Source organism: Sapajus apella, unplaced genomic scaffold, assembly GCF_009761245.1.
Source record: "Sapajus apella isolate SASKATOON/1434 unplaced genomic scaffold, GSC_monkey_1.0 scaffold25, whole genome shotgun sequence".
Lineage (NCBI taxonomy): Eukaryota > Metazoa > Chordata > Mammalia > Primates > Cebidae > Sapajus > Sapajus apella.
Window position 1 is genome coordinate 14,561,172 of NW_022436965.1, and position 17,115 is coordinate 14,578,286.

The 17,115-nt window shown below is 49.3% G+C and overlaps 1 long non-coding RNA gene across 1 annotated transcript; it reads left to right on the top strand.

Moving 5' to 3' along the window:
• The first annotated feature begins 9,601 nt into the window (after positions 1-9,601).
• Positions 9,602-16,875, top strand: LOC116560109. The gene is made up of 2 exons (XR_004272791.1): positions 9,602-10,517; positions 10,928-16,875. It is a non-coding gene; the product is annotated as an uncharacterized LOC116560109 (long non-coding RNA).
• The last annotated feature ends 240 nt before the right edge of the window (positions 16,876-17,115 follow it).

Genomic DNA, 17,115 nt, shown 5'->3' on the forward strand with positions numbered 1-17,115 from the left:
TTCAGCAGACCAGGGATGTGTTCCTGTTTCAGGTGGAGCAGGGAGCAGAGGTGTCTGCCTTCTGGCAGGGGCCGTCGGAGCTGCTGTGTCTACACGGGAGGGCTCTGGAGAGGACGGCTTGGGAAAGGCAGCAGAGGCGGCTGCTCACAGTCCTCACAGGACCGCTCAGGGAGAGAGGTGCAGGCAGGTGGGACAGGGGGACGATGAGGTTATCTCCTTCAGACAGGTAAGGAGGCAATAAACTGGGACCATCTGTGCCATTAGTAGACATTCTACGTAGAGCTAAGCTCCCAGAACAAAGAAAACAGCCCTTCAGAGGGAGTGAGGGAGAAAGAGAGAAAGAGAGAGAGAGAAAAGCAAACCACAAACACAACAGCTAGTGATCTCCTCACACACATACACCCCTCATCTAATCATAAAGACATATTCCAGGCAGGTTCCAGAGCTGTCCTTGGGAGGGGTGTTTGAAATATATACGTATCCCTGATACATCCCTGAAATGTTAACTGTCAGATCTCCCAGGAAATGGCTCTGCCTAAACAGACTTTCCTGGACTCTCATTTCATGAATGCTGAAAACAGAATTTTTATGAGACAAAGCCAAACAGAACCCGTGACAATTGTTCTTGAAATCACTTTCCGTTCTCTTCCCCAATATTCTCCCTCCCCCACACCATCGTCCCCACACCAGCCACACCTCCCTTGCTCCTCAGCTCCCCAGAGACCACCCATGACTCTTCTGGAGGCTCAACTGTTGTTGTTTTTGTTACGTGGTGGTGCCAGGCACATAAGGAGAGGCAAGTAAATGTGGGGACAGACCCAACCTTGGGGATAGTGACGAAAGATAGACATTAGAACCCAAAGAGCTGTGATCAGGAAGGCCTAGTGCCTTCAGGGCTGGTGAGCTTGTCACTCAACCCTTCTGTCCTCAGTCTTCTCATCTGCATGATGGAATAATGGCAATCCCTGCCCATGGCTCTGGTGAGGATTTGAGGAGGTAATGGATGTAAAATAGGTAGCATGTCATTAGGTCCTTCAGGAGGGCTTTGGGGCCCCTTTTCTTGCTGAATCTGGAGGCAACCTCAGAAGGCTTCCCCGCCAGCCTCTTGTACCTGGGCTGCATTGCCCTAGGATCACCACTATTCTCATCTTTAAAATGTTTTATTTCTCCCAACTTCTTGACAAAAAAAAAAAAAAAAAAAAGGTGGGCTTGAATTAGGTAAGAAAGGAGAGAGAAGGGAATGAAATGAAGGAGTTTGGTGCAGTTGACAGGGAAGAAAGGGACAGAAAACAGACATGTATTAAGAGGTTTCTTTGTGTGAGACACTGAGTGAGATACTTTATGAAATTTCACCCAACTCACCCAACCTCACTGCAGGAGGCAGGTACTCTCAGCCTGTATTACAGAAGGGAAGCCGAGGCTCAGAGTTGAAATAGCTTGCCTAGAATTATGGTGCTGGGACTGAATCCAGATGTATCTCCTCTTGGCCCTTCTCTCATATCTGCACAGGAAGGTTGACACATTTGGGTTCTAGTCCCTCCTCTTCCACTGATTTGCTGTGTAACCTCAGGCGAATTGTTTCATGTCTCTGGGCTTTTGTCCTCTCACCTGTACAATGAGCAGTATGGACCAGAGGACCCCAGTAATAGGGCTTAATCATGAGGCAGATTGTGTTATTGTCAAGATATTTGAAGAAAAATTATACGTCCTGCCCTACTGACAGCAGGCTTGCCTGTGTGACTTGCTTGAGCTAATACAATGTGAACAGAAGTGACATGGACTTGGTTCAAGCAGAAGCTTGAGCATCCATCCCATTGGCTCTTCCTCCATCAGATGGGGACTTCTCAGTTCTGGGATGAAGAGGATGTGGAACAGGCTTTGCCCACCTGCCGTGCACATGAATATGAGCAAGAAATAGCTCTTGGCTATTGTAAGCCACTAAGATTTGGGGGCGTTTGTTACCATTGCTGAACTTAGCTTAGGTTGACTGGGACAATGATTTTGTGAGAAAAGGGGAAGGAGGAAAGGGAGGATAATGCCCCAAGAAATGAACCACCTGGGAAGAAAATGGCTCACTGAGCTACCTGAATATCTGAAGTCCTGTCAAATCTTCCAAACAGGGCGTCCAAAGAATGCAGGCAGTTTGAGAGCACAGGGGCAGTGGGGGGGACTCAGAGGGTAGTGGTGGTGGTGGGGAGCACTAACATCTGAGGACAAGGGAGCACTGTGGCAAGAAGTTTGGGAGTCAGCAGATCACGCGTGAGAAGGGTACAGAGAGAAATACGGTATATAAGTACTAAGGAAGATTTTGCAAGATGTTTCTTTTGTTTCTAACAGAAAACAATGTTTGTAGGGTAGGAGAGACCCTTAAAGCTCATTTAGGACAGTACTTTTCATTGACGGGTGAGAGAATTGAGGATCTGAGAAGGTAGACACCTGACTGAATTGAAGGTCGCACTGCAAGGTAGCGTCAGGGTTGGGACTTGGGCCCAGGCTTAAGGAAGGCTAATGTTGCACCTTTCTGTTTCCCTTTAGTGAGAAGAGTAAAACCTTTTTGGAAGAATGAGCAGGTTGTTTGGTTTGAAGGACAGCAAGCAAGGTGGGCACTGGGGCCTTCTGGGAAAAAAAGCCGGCGAAGTTCCTCAAGTGATGGGAAGACAGGCGAGGGAGACAGGCACCCGGTAATGGTCGGCAAGTGAGCCTGAGGGTTTAGCCAGAGGCGGGGACTTCCCGGTAAGGGAAAGGAGGCTACCAATAAACAGCAATTCAGCGTCTTCTGCTGAGGCCTCACGTGCACAGGCTTTGTGTTTCCCACGTGCTGTACTTTATCTCATACCAGTCCTACGATGCAGGTTTCTAAGTCCCATTTAACCTATGAGTCAATAGAGGATGAGGAAAGTTAAACAATTTGCCAAGATCTCACAGTTTATCAGTGACAGAGGTGGGATTAGAACCACGTCAGTGTGACTGCAAAGTTCCTGCTTAGGGAAGGAGGCAGAGAGCAGGTGGAAGCAGAAGTAATTGTTGCTTAGGGCCAGGCCTCCTAGGCCCCTGTCGCCCTGACTCATTGTGGTTGCCAGAGCTTTCTGCCAGCAGTTTTCCAAGTGAGGGCCCCTGGAGCTCACAAGCCCATGGCCAGGCCTGCTTGGGGACCCTTTGTCACATTAGCTTGCATTGCCAACTCTCCCCAGTGGTGTCCTCCCCACTTGTATCAGCCAAGGAATGAGTCAAGGTTGCCAGTATGTTCTTGGTTGCCTGGATTTCTGCATCTCCTGGGCCACCTTCTCGTGACGAACCCCAGCCTGCAGATCGCTGGTCCAGGAGTTCTAGAGGGAGGGCCTGGGCAGAGGGAGGGCTCCACAGGACCTGGCTGTGGCCTAAATACACGTTTGTGGCTGGGCATTTCCTCCCAACTAATAGACAAACAATCATTATTTTTCTCTGGCCAAATGGAAGCTGGCCTCAGAGCGCTCAGCACAAGAGCAATAATAGGGGCTTATCGACAGATAGGGAGGGCTTAATAGGTCACAGGCTGATGAGGATCGAGATGGATGAAGGCTGCGCTATGGATTGCCAGAACTCCTCCAGCCCTCCCAGAGGGGCCCCGCCCGCTGTTCTGTCTCATGGGCACGCAATTAGCTGGACTGTGGGGAGGGCTGTGCCCATCCACCCAAATTCCAAGGGGAGGGAGCATATTTGTAATTGGAAGAAACACAATAGACTATCAAAAGTACGTGACTTTAGCTACAAAACTTGGTGCATAAGTTGTGGTTCTATTTTCCTTCTACACCAGTATAAAAATAGCAGATTTTTCATCAAGATAGAAAGCAAGACTACTACAAAAGTAGTTCCCTCATTCTTATCCCTTTATAGGCAGAGTCAAATAGTGGGAAGGAAACTCCCTCTGGTCAGGTTGAACTCAGGGTCCCTGAAGCCCCTATTACGGGAAGCTGGGGCAAAAGAAGGCAGGTAACCACTGATGGGCTGTGTCCACAGTGCGTGGCCAGAGAACAGAATGACAGCGCACCAGGAACTGAGGAGGCCAGCCCAGCCCTGTGGATCTAGGACCACCGGATCCCTGAGGGTCAGCAACACCCTTAAAGTTGTGGGCAACACATTATATGAGTGGTCCATAGCACTGATGAGATTGGCAGAGGGGTGAGCACACACAAAGTACTTGGATGTTGTGCATCACCCTCCCCTTTTCTGGTGTAGAGTGGGGGCTCCTGTTGGTGCTTGTCAGCACAGCTGTGAGAAGAGGCCCCTGCATCTCACTTGCCCTCACCTTCTTTTGGCCTCCAGTGCCAGTGAGCAGCCTCGTGCCCTGTTTCTTGAATGCAGGAACACGTTGTGCTGAATTGATGAGCCTGTGGAGTCTGCCGGGCTCTGACTTCCAGCCTCTCCTGGGGAGACGACCCCAGCCCCACCCATTCGCAATCCCCAGCACACGTAAAGGGACTGGACTTGCAAGACCAGCTCCTCCCTGCCAGTGTGACCTCATTTAGGGTGCATCGGGATGCCACATGAGTGGCCCAGGCCTCATTCTCACTGTGGACAGGATGGGCAGGGTGGCCTGCAGGCAGTGTTCCTGCCTAAGGAACTGCCTAGTGGCTTTGATGATGCTGAGGATTAATTGGTCTCTACTCAGGCCTCCTTGAGGGAATCACATGCCGGCTTTAAGTAGGACTTTCTGGAGTCTTCAGAGGAGAGTCACTGGTTGATTGGGAGATGGGGACACCTGGAAATGGTCCCAGGGTGAAGTAAACAAGCCGGAATTAGCCTGAAGAGGGGGAGGTGGCAGGGTGCTGAAGAGATGAGGGTTTCCTAGCGTATGAGTGGCTGCCACTGGCCAAATGTGTCTTCTGCCATGAAAGCTTTGAGTTTGACAGTAAGATTTGGAAGCCAGGAATTCCTGAGGGAGATGTTTGCTTCTACGGGGGGTCAATGAGGTGACTTGTAGTCACCATTTGGGGGCCACCTTTACCCAGGTGAGAGCAGCACTGCACTAGAACTGTGTGTGTGCAGGCCTGGTGGCCCGGGGCATGGACAGGGTGACCTCTTAAGGCCTCTGTCGGTCTACGAGTGAGCTTTCCTGCTGGGCTCAGGGGTCAGGTGGCAGCTGTGGGTGTGGTCCCTGGTAACAGATATGAGGGTTGCCACATAGTATGAGGTCAGTGTGTGGCAGCTGCAGGAGCCGAGAAAGGCAGAAGGGCAAGCCCAGGCCTTTTCATGGGGAGAATAGGAGGAATGAGTTCAAAGCATGAAGCGAGGCACATGCTACACATCTTCAGCTGAACTGAGGATCCAGGGACAGGAGAAGTAGGGAGTCAGGACCCGCCAGGATTGGAGCTGACTGTGGAAGAGGCTAGTTTCGCTGATGGCCTCCTGGGGATAACAGACAAAGTAGAGGAACGAGCCAGCCTTGGGAGCTGGGAGGCCTGAGCTTTCACCCAGCCCGGCCACTCCATAGTTCTGTGGCTTTGGGCATGCTGCTTCTCCTTCCAGAGGCTCTTTGTTTCTTAGCTACAAAGTTAGGGGAACTACTGTGTCGCTGAGGGGAATGTAAAGCCTATAGCACCGTGTCTGTTATTCAGGAGGCACTCAATGAAGGACAAGACACCCCTCTTCCATCATGGTCTTCTCAGACCTCAAACATACCACTTCCCAGTGCACTGGGTCAGCGCCTGCATCCGTTCTCCTTGGTGCAAAAGCAGATTGGCTGGGCCATCACACACCCACAGGGGAGCAGTGAGGCCAGGAAGGTAGAGGGAAAGGTGGTCTGGTGCTAACTCAAGTTGAGTAGATGCGGGAAAGGAGATCTGACTCACAGCATCTGAGTTGGTGAAATAAGACGATGCTGTATCAGGGACCTGAGTCTGGCCTTATGCTGGGATTTTTTTTTTTCCTGATGCTGGAAATGTTTATTAGATTTAGATCTATCCAGCTGTACTCTGTTGGCTAATCCTGATTTTCTTGTCAGCACCCACAATGCCACCATCTAACGTGTCTCTTCTCCCTCAGGCCTGGGTGGGGTGGGACCCCCTCCGGAGAGGTGTGTGAGCCTCCCTGGAGCTTACCCAGCTGGGTGCCTGTTCCTTGATGAGAACCCACATGGCATTGACCTCAGGCTTCTTCATGGTTCACTCTGTGGCTGTTGGCATTGGATTTGCATCAAGGTGGCCTCGAGGATGGTCTTCTGAAGGTACTTAGGGTGTCTTGGGTCCTGGAAGATGGGTGACACACGGATCTATTTTTTTTCCTATGGTTATAGACCCTTTCAGCACAACCTTTGTGGCCTTCAAAGCTTTTGCCTTGGTTTCAGTTTTGGGAAGGGCCGGGGCTTCCTTTTTGCTTTCAGCACCATATTCAGTGTCTGAGTGTATCTGACGGCCTGGTGTAGCAGTGCCATCAGGAGCTGGTCTTCAGTGGAGAAAATGTACTGCAAAGGCTGAAGAGACTTCCATGGAAACAGGAGCGGAAGGGAGAGGGCTTCACGATACTGTTTCAGACCCTGTTCCCCTGGCCCAGCCCACACCTGAAGGGATGGAAGGGAGTCTGCAGTGGAAACAGAAGTTGCTGTTTTCCAGGAAGCTCCAAGAGGAAGAAGCAAAAGCATCCTCAAAGGCACCACTTCACAGCAGTGGTCAGCAAGGCCCTGTGCTCCACTGGCTTCTGTTGGTTGACAGTGGAGGGAGGTGTGGGACAGCACGAGAAAGCATTGCACAAGCTCCTGTGAGACTTCGCAGGGTCCTCCAAAATACACCGGCCAAAGATTTTGTGAAAGAAAGGGTCTGGGGAGGCTGCAAGTGCAGGCGGAGCCCCAGCCAGTGAATCCCAGATGACTGCAGGGAATGTGGCCCCACTGGTACCACCAGCTTGTGAGTGCTGGGGATCTCCAAGGGTCAGGTCACATTAGGGTCCTCTGTCTGTTTCACATCTAAAGACCAAATGAGGCCCAATGGCCACTCCAGGGGAGAAGCCAATTCATGACTTTCTTTGTAGTCTATACTAAAGAAGTTCATTAACTGGTCACTTCTTCTATTTTTAGGCTGTGCTTCGATCCCTGCCATTAATTGTCATGAACGAGTTATAAAGGTGGTTGAACTTGACAATTCTGATGGTTTATCCCAGAGAACCAAGCCACAGACAACACTTGGATTTGTAGACTCTTCTGAGTTAGACCAACAGGTCTCCTTGCCCTGACCCAGGGTCCTTCTTATGGCTCTTTGCCCGGAAGTGACAGCAGTAGAATCCTTGCCCCATCTTCTTGCCTGCTCCAAATTGCACCAGTGGTGTGCTCCATCCAGGGTGATTTTCTGGCTAGACATCCCTCTGCCAACCTCTTACCAAAACCTGAGATCTAACATATGATTCAAGAAACAGACAAAGAGGCCTGGAGTCTGGTCAAGGCTCAGTCATCCTTCCTGATGCCCAGTCCCCACCTAGACTCTTGCCCTCATTCCTGGAATCCACCTGGAATCCTTGACAGGTGATCTGCTCCAGTGTGCATCAGGTTTCTCTGATAGGGAATGACAGACTGCTGGCGGCTTCAAGAACAACCACTCACATCAGGCATCAACAAAAGCACACACTGAACATTTAAGCTTTGGGGACCAAATTACAAATAAAAGAATAATTAGCACATTTCTAATTGCTCTTTCCTGCTGTGAACAACAGGCAGAGACATAAAGTGCCTATACCGTACACATAAGCCTCACTCTGAAGCAGGAGAGGGGAGGCTTCTCCCTACAGGAGCCAGCAGAGCACCCCATGTTTATAAATCAAGTCAGGACAAAAGGAAAGAGCTGTGACCAAATCTAACCGACTTAACATTTCCAGCATGTCTCTCTTTGTGGTTATTGTCTTATCAAAGATTTATATCTGTCTCATAAGTATCTTTAAATCCTTGGTCTCTTGTGAGGCCTAAACCCAGGAATTGACATTCTTTAATGTAAATAGAAAATGTTACAGAATGAGTTGAGGTCGGTTTTTAAAAAATATTGCTTTCTTGACTTTTAACCCTGCAGTCTTGCTGACTATTTAATTCTACTTGCAGTTGCTCAGGAATAAGCCTGTGATTTCTTCACTATGACACTGAGATTTAAACACAAACCATTCGCCACTCCAGATAGCGGCTCAGGTCAGGTCTGCTGATGACAGGTCGCAAAGCAGACCCCAGAGTTACTAGGAGGGTGAAAGATGGGTCAGTGACAGTCACATGGATATGGGGAGTCCCCAGGGGATCCGCAAATGAAACCTATTCACAACTCTAGTTTCTGGATCTTTCCCAGGGAAAGAGTTAGTAATGGGTATTAGGTCCCCGGGCCAGTCCCTGGGAACATGTTAAACCCACAGCGTCTTCAGGCTAGTTCTGCTGTGGCTCTAAATATGGAAGAGGGATCCTGTGCCTGCCGTTTTAGAAGCAGGCTGAGGGTCTGGTTGAGGTCACAGAGCTCTACCCATGAGGACAGCTCTAGGGGTTTTACCCGGAGAACAAGGCCCATCCCACACCCTGGCTCTTACACCCGTGGTGTGGCGCCGGACTCCAGCGGGTGGAGACTGAGCGTTGGGTTAGTGTGTGGCAGAGGTGTGGGGTTGGAGGGAGGAGGAGGATGAGGGGACAGGGGACTGTGGAGATGGGATGGAGACAGGGGAAGTGAGGACCATTTACCTTCCTGTTCTCTTTAGTTCTTCCTCCTTATCCCACACTCCCTTGTCCCTTCTCCCTCCCTTTCTCTCTGGCCTCCTCCCTTTCCTGCAGTTGCTGACCCTGCCTTCTGTGAGGCTGGGGGATGGAAACACATTAGGGAGGGAAGGGTCTGGAGGGAGTGAGGAGGACCCCCAGAATGGCAGTGGCCCTCCACCGCCAGCTCACAGGGAATCATCCAGAATGTGCAGACTGTGAGGCCCAGGCCTGGAGTGGCAGCTGCTAGAAACTCGTAGCAAACCTTTTAGGCTGATGAGACAGATGAAGAGAGTGTGTGTGTGTGTATATGTGTGTGTGTGTGTGTGTGTACGTGTGTATATGTGTGTATATGTGTGTGTGTGTGTATAGGCATAATCAGTTCCATCATAGACAAACTCACCCAAGGTTACCTTAAATATGGAGCTCTCCCGGCACATTAAAAACATCACTCACACAGTAGATGTTCAATTTGCACACCTATTTGCAGAGAGACTGCACAAAGTGAGAAACACCAACAGACAAGAGAACTGAAGAAATAACATCTGCTTCTTCGCTTTTCTGGGAATTCCCTCCCCATCACCCCTTTTCTCTTCAGGTTACATTTTTCTAAATAGTAAGAGATTCAGATTTCTATGCCTCACTGGAGTATTGCCTGTAGACTCTGAGCTCCCCGAGGGCAGGGCTGTGTCTGCCTTTACACTGCCCATCCAGTGTCTGGGACATTGCCCAGCCTTGAGTGGGAGCTCAGAAAATAGTTAATGAAGACTGAAATCATTTCCCTTTCATCTCACCTTGTCTTCTTCCCTCCCTGCCCCTGACCCCAGTCCCCCAGTCCCCCAGTCCCCCAGTCCTCCAGTTCCCCAGTCCCCCAGTCCCCCAGTCCTCCAGTTCCCCAGTCCCCCAATTCCCCAGTCTCTCAGTCCCCCAGTCCCCCAGTTCCCCAGGCCCCTGTCCCCCTTTCATCCTGCAAGCTTCCAGATCATGATTTTATCATCTGTCTTTTGTCTTCTTGGTTCATGCTCTCAGGCTCCACAATGCAACTGTGAAGTGAAGTGGCCTTTGGGGATACAGAGAGGAAGGAGGACAGAGAGAGGTGGGGCTTTCCTGTTTCTTCTCAGTGTCCAGGGTGCTTTGGGCTCCAGGTGGGCCTCAGGAGCCAGTATCTGGAAGCTTAGAGAGCTACTGAGAAGAGGGACTATTTCTGGATCAGAGGAGAGAGAGCTGCTGAGGCTGGTTGGGACGGTATTTATAGAGCCAACCTTGGAGAGCAGGGATGCTCATATCCCTGGAACCTGCCCCCGTGTACAAATTTCTAAAGATAGATCAGTGTGGCATCTGGTATGAGACAAGGTACACTAATTCCTTTTAAATCCACCAAGAACTTTCTCCTAATAAATGCCAGCCTATTTTCTCAGTGCTACTTCTTCCCTCTCCCCTCAGTATCTGCCCTGTCCTGTCAGTATCTTGGTTACTGGTAGGTAATAGCTCACTTCCGGGGCCACTGAGGGAGCAAGCCAGGGAGCGACTTGTTTAGAGTGACCCAGCGTCTCTGTGATGGCCCCCAACCCAGGGCTAGAATCAGCAGCAGGTGGAAGAAAGGGGAAGGCAACTCATGTTTTTGAAAGCCTGTCATATGCCAGCACTGTGCTAGGTGACTTACGCACCGTGTCATTTTATCTGTGCACCACCTCTGTGAAGTTGGTGTTATAATGCCCATTTTACAGATGAAGAAAGGAACACTCAGTGGACTCAGTGGCTTGTCTAAGACTGCTCTAAAATGATGGAGATAAGATGCTACTCACCCAACTCAGCCTAAGGGACTGGGAGAAAGGTAGGAGAAGGGTGGTATTTATTCCCAAATTTCAGATATGCATTTAGAACCATTATCCAAAAAGCTAATGGGTGTTAAGATATTTGGTGCCTGCTGTTACTGCTTTTCTCGCTCCCCTTTTGCCATGAAATGAGAATAATTTCTACAAATCAGGCACAGCTTCTGGGGTGTGGGGACAGATGCAGTTCTTACCTCAAATGCAGCCCCTTCTTAGCCATCCTATGAAATGCTCCTCCCACTACCTACCCATCACCTTGGCTGAATGAGGAATTAAATGTATGGGAGGGTACTTGTTGAGCACCTATCATGTGTTGGCCGCCACCTCCATCTCATGGGATAGACGCATTGTTCTATCCCATCTTACCACCAAGGCAACTCCATGAGATCAGCGTTTTCTCTTCTGTTCGCAGATGAAACTTGGGCTTGGAGAACTAAGTAAGTTGCTCAGTGCCCCACCGAGAGTAAGATCAAGCTGAGATCACACCCTCTGGAACGTGTGTGCCCATAGCACCTATCGACTTCCTGGTTCTGGCTGCATCTGGACGCAGTGATCAAATCCAGTGGCAGCCTGTTTGCTCTGGTGTTTTCACTGCTTCTCCATTGACTGTTCTACATCCAACACATCGCCTGTGCAGTAGGTAATGGGATTTGATGGTTAAGGTGACCTCAGCTCCATCAAGCCACAGGCCATTCGCCCCACCCCAGAGCACATGCTGCTTCTAGCTCAGGCCCATAGGGACATCGTGGTCCTCAGTGTTGGAACGTGAATGGGGTGGCCAAGGCTGCTGGAGGCCTGCTCCTCTCCAAGCCTGCAGAGCTCCTCTTAAAGCCTTGGCAACTCTACCTCCAGGCCCTGGTGGGCAGATCTTGGCACTTTTCCTGGGAAGGTAGGACCAAGAGATCAGGGTGGCAAAACCAGCTCATTAGAAATGGAACTCATAGTCTGCGGCGTCCCAGCTGAGAACCTTCCAACCTGTCCTTTCTGATAAATTTAGCTCTATTCATTGGTAAGGACCTGAGTCCTCTTTCTTCTGGAAAACTAATTTCTTTCTTTCTCAACCTACCTGTGCACTTGTTGTGTGCTCTGCACACTCTGGAACTACAATGGCCTTTAGAGTACACAGTCCAAACTCCTAGCCAATTCTGGAATTCCTTCTCCATCTTCTCCACTGTATTCATCCTCTGCTTGGTTCCCTAACCTTCAAAGAAGCCCATTCCTTGATGAGATAGCTCTAAGCATTTGAAAATTTTTCCTCTTTTTGAGCAAAAATATGCCTCTGGACTTTGTTCATGAGAACTCTTCAGATCTTTAAAGAGAATCATCAGGGCTCCTTGGGGTCTCCCCCTTTCCAAACAAAACCTGAGGATTTTCAAGTAACATGGTCTCTAGACCTTTCACCATCCTGAGAATGGCTTCTTCATGTCCCTGTAAGTGGTTCCCAGACCTTAATATAAATCACAGTTGACTGGGGTGCTTGGTAAAAATACTGACTTTAGGGGCCTCATCCTGGAGGGAGGTGGGGAACATGTGTGCTTTTTCAGCAAGTGGAGAAACAAACCCCAAACAGTGTGTTTCTTAGATGCCGTTCCTTTGGAAGACAGTACCAAATAGGGCTGTTTGCAGTTGTATTAGAGAATGTATGTTCAAAAGATTTAAATGACATCATTTTAGCAGTAAGTCGTAGAACACTAGCATGGTCTCCATTACCCTTGAAAAAATGACCAAGGCTCATTAAAATCAAATTCAAGCTAGAAAACATACAAATTAACCAACCATAGTTTTAAAACACTTTTCTGGCTAACATGTTACATCTGCTAGGCTGGAGGCTTGGAATTACCAGATGAGTCATGTGCAGAATTACAGCGATCTGCCCCACAGCCCAGGCTGAAATCTAAATGAAGACCCCTGCAAAGCTACCCAAAGGTCAGGTAGCATGGCAGGAGACATCCTGGCCTTGTGGGGAGAAGCAGGTGGCAGGGAGATTTGGGAGCCCCACCTGGGGCTGCCTGCATTTATCCGCAGTGTCACAATTAACCCTCAGAGCAGCACTGAGAGGGAGTTATTATTCCCATTCTATAAGGGAGGAAACTGGGGCTCAGTAAGACTAAGGCACTCGATTACAGCAGGTCTTGCAGAAAACGTTCCAAACACACGCTCCTTTCCTTCCACCACAATGCATTGTTAGTCATTCTCTTTTTGTTTTATGTATGAAAATCCTAGGTATCCAGGAAACTGTGTGATCACGAGGCTTAGACCATGCGTCTGACCCCTCCCACCCTCACCGTGCCCCACAGGCAGGGTGGGCAAGCCAGTGGCACTCAGGACAGTGTGCTGAAGTGAATTGCATTGGTTCCTAGCATTGTGCGATTCACTAGGGTGTGTGGAAAGAGAAAGTGAGGATGATGCTTTGTGACTCCTCTTGCTGTTTCTGGCTACAAATACCTGCCCCTGCCCAGCTGCCCCTGCCTATTCCTCAAGGATGTTCAGGGAGGGGTCTCTAAAGAGACCAGCTGGTAAAGAGATATTGTACCAGCATTATTATAATTGTTATTAAAAGCCACTGGTTTTACTGGGGCCCATTGTTACTCAGAAAGAGTCTCTCAACCTAGCCCTGGCTTTCGACCTTCAACTCCTTCACATCCCAGTGCCCTTTGCTTGTAGAAATGAGTCAAATGGTTGAGCTTTTGCACAAGATTATGATGAAGGAAGCAGATTATGTTAGGAAGCAGATTTAGCAGTCAGCTCTATTTTCCTTTGTGTGGAGTTTCTTATCTTGTCTGTGTCCTCAAGTGTCACCACTGTGACCACTCTAATCGTGTGTTTGCTATGATGTGGAGAAGAAAATGGATGATAGGAGAGAGTCCAGCGGTTTTGCATCTGCCCCAGCAGAGCTAGGGGTAGAACCTGCCATACAACTGTCGCCATGGTCCCAGTGGAGCAACACAGGGCTCAGTAGGGGTGAGCCCAACTTCAGGAAGTTATGTCTTGCAATTGAAGGAGGATGGGCAGGGGTCAGGGGCTCTGAAAACCTAACAGTCTAGAGCAGTGGCTCCCAGACCTTAGCATAAATCACAGTCGACTGGGGTGCTTGGTAAAAGTACTGATTTTAGGGGCCCTATTTTAGAAATCCTGCCAATGACAAGAACATATGCTGTGTGCTGCTTGCTACACCAAGGATGTTGCTAAGAGCATCACAGGTACCAACTCACCTGGTCTTCACAACCACCCCCACTGAGCAAGCACTCCTCTTTCCATCGTTCATGTGAAGATACTTGAGGATACGGAGAGATACGGCATGTTAGGAGGCAGAGCTGGGACTCGAAAAGTCCCTGTTCTTCCCTCTCTTCCTGGGCAGGAGGTTTGCGAAGGGCCTTGGAAGCTGCATCTTCTAAGCTAGTGCAGGCAGTCTAGAGAGTCTGGAGCATGTGCACTCTGAGGCTAGGGATACTCATCACAGCCCACTTGCCCTGACATACCAGAGAGGTGTCCATTTAGTGATTTAACCTCCTCTGTACAATGCCCCAGGGACCCCAATCTCCTTGGGATCTTAATCTTCTCAGTGACACAGTAGAGGCTGCAGAGAAGAGCGAATTCATGAGGGTCATGCTGGGTTAGTCTGACGGGCGTCGACCACACTCGGCACGGTGGGAAGACCACCATCGTCTTTGTCTGCATCAGCAAACTTTGGATGAGCCACGGAGTGCTGAATTCCAGTGGACACTGGGGACGCAGAAAGGATGAGACTGGGTCCTTGAGTTTATGTGGGGGCGTCAGGGGATGCTCAGTAATGAAACCCAGTCCAGTCTTTTGTTTCAGGCCGCAGAAACGCTCAGGCCTGGCCTGTGAAGTCTATTCTTTGTATTTTAACCTCTGTGGTCTCATAGCCTCCGAATCCTTGATTCATGCCTTGTATGTTAGTCTGGGTGTTCTCAAATGTTAGTCTTTTGGATATCATCTTAAAGAGACTTTCTATGATATGAGTACCACTTGCACAATTATTAACTGAATATATTTGAAACTGACTTACACTTTTTTACTTACAATTAATTGTTTTAAAAGGAAATTTTTGTGTTATATATTTTTTTCTAGTGTACAGAACAATGATTCTCAAGCACAGAATCCAGCCAGGGGTGAAATCTTATGACTCAAATGTCCCTATAACCCCACAGGAACAAAGGGAACAAACGGAGGGTTCACCAGAGTGGGATCCCAATGGGGGGAAATTGGAATTGAAGGAGAGAAGGAGGAGCATCCTGGTACCAGCCAGATTCATCTCAAGTCCATGTTCCATGCTTTCGGAAACACCGCCCAGGCCATGCACCCCAGCCTGTGCTTTCTGAAACAAGCTATGCCATTCTGCTCCTCCGAGTGTTCACTCACCCTGTTTGCTCCTCCTGGGGGTCCTTACCCGCGCAAGAGACTGGGAGAAAAGAGCATCATCGTCCATGGTACCACCCCTTCCCAACAGCACTTCCCTCCACCTGCCTTTCTCCTGCTCACGTGCGTCTTCTCATTCTGCCTAAAGAATGTCCACTCTTCTTTGAGGTTTTGCTCCATTGCGGACTCCTGGCGATGCCATTCTGGTCACCCCCAGGCAGAGTTGCTCTGCCTGCCCCACTCCCACAGCACTTTGAGCATCTCCCCATGCTCTGTTAGGAAGCAGGGACTGGACAGAGATGCTTGCGGGCATCTCTGTATTTCTGGTACCTAGCAGAGCTGAGTTTTTCTAATGATGATTTTGGAACGGTCATCATGTGCCAGAGTTTGTGCTAAGAGCTTTAGGTATATTACCTCATGCATTCCTGCAGCAACATTTATCCCCATTTTACAGGTCAGGAAATCGAGGCTCAGAGAGCTTAAAGTTGCCTGACATCATACAGAAAGTAAAGAGTGGAGATTCACACCCAGGTCTGTTGGATTTCAGGGCCTCTGTACGTCTTAACACTGCACCATTCAGCCATGGTCACTGGAGGACAACATATGTTTGGAGTATAAATAAATGGTACAAATGAATGAATGAGTGAGTGAAAGAACATAGAATGGTGTTTGCCGGGGCTATACACGTCCAGCCTGAGCTGGCCCGGATTCATTCGGCGGGAGGTGATTGTAAAATGTGTTGAGAATGAATAATAACATGCTCTGGTTTTGGAATACCAAGAAAAAGCCCAGAATTTGTGGGCCAGTGGAAGTGAGAAAGGAACCAACACTGAAGGTGGCGTTTTGCTTCTTGTACCTCAGCTGCCTCCAAAGGATTAACTTCTTGAGAGCAGGGCCCGCTTTGCGTCCTCAGTTTATAATCCTGCTCCTGGCAAAAAGTGGGTGTTCAGTGGATGCCCATGCAATTCAGCCGTTAAATCTGAGCCTATTCCTTTTATGCACTGGTTCATGGTAGGCCTGGTTCAGCACTTGGTTTCACTGTCTGCTTCTGCACAGGGCTTCATGCTGCCAGCACTCAATGGAGAAACTTGGGCCCCGGCACAGTGGACCCTATGATTCGCAAGTATAGGATCCAGCCAGGGGTGAAATCCTGCCACTCAAATGTCCCTGTAATCCCCGTGGAATGAAGGGAACAAAGGGAGGGGTCGCCAGAGTGGGATCCCAATGGAAGGAAATTGGAATTGAAGGAGAGAAGGAGGGGCATCCTGGTACCAGCCAGATTCATCTCAAGTCCACGTTCCATGCTTTCCCCATTCTGAGCCTTGGTTCCCTCTAACTCGATAGACTGGATTCTTGGAAGTCCTTCCTGATGCGACATTTGCCAGCCTAGGATCCAGCCAGAAGTGAGGCTTGCAGACCCAGCTCCCTGAGACACAAATGCAGGTCTTCCTGAATGGGGCTGGGGCCATTAAAAACACTGTCCTCATGCCCCCTTCCTCCAGCAGGTTACTCCTGGCACAGCTGGGAGAGTGATCTGCTTCTTCTGCTCAGACAGCAGGCCTTGGAAATTATTCAGGAATAACAAACAGGCCAGAAACATTTGCATACGGAATCACGCAGAACAATACATGTTATTTAAACCATCTCTGGTTGGCAACAGAAGCAAAAAGCAGCTGAGATAAATCTGCAATGCAAATCAGCCTTATTTGGAGCGGAGCCTCAGCTTGTTTTGGGGGTGGGGGCGCTGCAAGAGGCCGGGAGAAGAGAAGGCATCATTGTTTCTATGTACCCCCCTTCCCAACAACACTTTTCTCTGCCTGCCTTTCTCCTGCTCACGTACATTTTCTCATTTCTCTCCTTCCCTCCCTTCTTCAGAGATTAATGGAAACAATTTGTCTTCTAATGTGACTGCAGCTTATGAATTCTTTGTCTCACTCTAATCCTTTAAATTATCCACATAATAAAATATGTATCCAGTGATTTCAGGTCATAATTTGATCTTCTAGGGAGAGTGGGGAGGGGGAGGGGAGCTGAATCGAGCCCTTCTCACAGTTTCTCTCCATTTGTCTTTATTTGTCATTGTTTCTGCTTAATGATCTTCCCCTTTCCTCCGCTGGCTCTTGTGGGCACCACACTTCCTTAGTGTGCCTGGGGCCTTGGGGTATGGGAAGGGCGCTTTGCAGAACCTGGGAGGTGAGAGGCAGCTCCCCACCCGGGGGA